Genomic DNA, 2,914 nt, shown 5'->3' with positions numbered 1-2,914 from the left:
ATAGAGGAAAACTATTTGAAAACTATAAGCACAGTAGGACCAGTAACTGATATTATTCAAATCCCATATCAGAAATGGAATCAAACGAGCTCTTCATTGTTTTACCATTTCAAAGCAGTAGGTTCTGGGTATGGAGTTCTCAGCAAAAGGGCCAGAGTAGAATGAGTATGTAAAAATCAAGAGAGTGAATAATAAAACTTCCTACAGTTCTGTGATTTCAACCAATTCATTGAACTGTACTTTGACCAGAAACCAGAGATCTTAGCATGAGCTTCTCACATGCTTAATTGAGGTAAAATGTAATTTAGCACACACTTAGAGACCTAATTAATCTTTCAGAAGATAGCTTTCACCTGAATGAGGAGTGTAAATTAGAAATTGTCACAAAAATATGTGCCATTTTTTGATGCAAGCTGATCCAGATGATTGGATATAATTACTGTTGAAAATATAATTACAAAGCAACTATACTTACAATAAACTTCTAAGGCTTCACTGAGGAGTCAAGAGATTATGTATTCTTGGACATAAAGTCAGCAGAGAATGCATATGAAAAGCATATGCTTCCCGAAGATTTATCTTAAAATACCACAAAACCACCACATATTAGAAATCTAGGGAAAAGAAAGGACAAACAAAATATAGTATAGCATTGATCTCAGGGCACAAGTTAGAGAAGTAATAACCAGTCCTTTTATCAGCATAGTAACGTGTTTGGGATAATTTTTCAGTTCAGTTGCTCAGTCATGTCCGACTCTTTGCAACTCTATGGACTGCAGCACACCAGGCTTCCCTGTCCATCACCAAAACCCCGAGCTTACTCAAACTCATGTCCATTGAGTCAGTGATGCCATCCAACCATCTCATCCTCTGTCAGCCCTTCTCCTCCCACCTTCAATCTTTTCCAGCATCAGTTCAGTTCAGCTCAGTCGTATCTGACTCTCTGTGACCCCATGAACCACAGCATACCAGGCCTCCCTGTCCATCACCAACTCCCGGAGTTTACTCAAACTCATGTCCATTGAGTTGGTGATGCCATCTAATGATCTCATCTTCTGTCATCCCCTTCTCCTGCCTTCAATCTTTCCCAGGGTCAGGGTCTTTTCAAATGATTCAGCTCTTCACATGAGGTGGCCAAGGTATTGGAGTTTCAGCTTCAACATCAGTCCTTCAAATGAACACCCGGGACTGATCTCTAGGATGGACTGGTTGGATCTTCTTGCAGTCCAAGAAACTCTCAAGAGTCTTCTGCAACACCACAGTTCAAAGGCATCAATTCTTTGGCACTCAGCTTTCTTTATAGTCCAACTCTCACAGCTATACATCACTACTGGAAAAACCATAGCCTTGACTAGATGGACAGTTGTTGGCAAAGTAATATCTCTGCTTTGATATGCTGTCTAGTTTGGTCATAACTTTTCTTCCAAGGAGCAAGCGTGTTTTAATTTCATGGCTGCACTCACTATCTGCAGTGATTTGGGAGCCCCCAAAAATAAATTCTCTAATTGTTTCTATTGCTTCCCTATCTATTTGCCATGAAGTGATGGGACTGGATGCCAAGATCTTAGTTTTCTGAATTTTGAGTTTTAAACCAACTTTTTCACTCTCCTCTTTCACTTTCATCAAGAGGCTCTTTAGTTCTTCTTTATTTTCTGCCATAAGGGTGGTGTCATCTGCATATCTGAGGTTATTGATATTTCTCTCAGCAATCTTTATTTCAGCTTGTGCTTCATCCAGCCCAACATTTTGCATGATATACTCTGCATATAAGTTAAATAATCAGGGTGACAATATACAGCCTTGACGTACTCCTTTCCCAATTTGGAACCAGTCTTTTCCAAGTCCAGTTCCATGTCCAGTTCTAACTGTTGTTTCTTGTCCTGCATACAGATTTCTCAGGAGGCATGTCAGTTGGTCTGGTATTCCCATCTCTTGAATAATTTTCCACAGTTTATAGTGATCCATATAGTCAAAGTCTTTGGTATAGTCAATAAAGCAGAAGTAGATGTTTTTCTGGAACTCTTTTGCTTTTTTGATAATCCAACGGATGTTGCCAATCTGATCTCTTGTTCCTCTGCCTTTTCTAAAACCAGCTTGAACATTTGGAAATTTGTGGTTCACGTACTGTTGAAGCCTGGCTTGGAGAATTTTAAGCATTACTTTACTAGCACGTGAGATGAGTACAATTGTGGGGTAGTTTGAACATTTTTTGGCATCACCTTTCTTTGGGATTGGGATGAAAACTGACCTTTTCCAGTCCCGTGGCCACTGCTGAGTTTCCCCAATTTCCTGGCATATTGAGTGCAGCACTTTCACAGCATCATCTATTAGAATTTGAAGGAGCTCTCAACCGGGACTCCATCACCTCCACTAGCTTTGTTATAGTGATGCTTCCTAAGGCCCGGTGGACTTCACGTTCTAGGCTGTATGGCTCTAGGTGAGTGATCACACCAGCGTGGTTATTTGAGTCATGAAGATCTTTTTTGTATAGTTCTGTGTATTCTTGCCACCTCTTCTTAATACCGTCTGCTTCTGTTAGGTCCATACCATTTCTGTCCTTCATTGAGCCCTTCTTTGCATGAAATGTTCCCTTGGTATCTCTAATTTTCTTGAAGAGATCTCTAGTCTTTCCCATTCTATTATTTCCCTCTATTTCTTTGCATTTATCACTGAGGAAGGCTTTCTTATCTCTCCTTGCTATTCTTTGGAACTCTGCATTCAGATGCTTATATCTTTCCTTTTCTCCTTTGCTTTTAGCTTCTCTTCTTTTCTCAGCTATTTGTAAGGCCTCCTCAGATAACCATTTTGCCTTTTTTCATTTCTTTCTCTTGGGGATGGTCTTGATTACTGCCTCTTATACAATGAACCTCTGTCCATAGTTGATCAGGCACTCTGTCTATCAGATCTAGTCTTG

The sequence above is a fragment of the Bos indicus genome, chromosome 26 (genome assembly GCF_029378745.1).
Source record: "Bos indicus isolate NIAB-ARS_2022 breed Sahiwal x Tharparkar chromosome 26, NIAB-ARS_B.indTharparkar_mat_pri_1.0, whole genome shotgun sequence".
In the NCBI taxonomy this organism is placed as follows: domain Eukaryota; kingdom Metazoa; phylum Chordata; class Mammalia; order Artiodactyla; family Bovidae; genus Bos; species Bos indicus.
Note: the sequence above shows the minus strand (reverse complement) of the source record.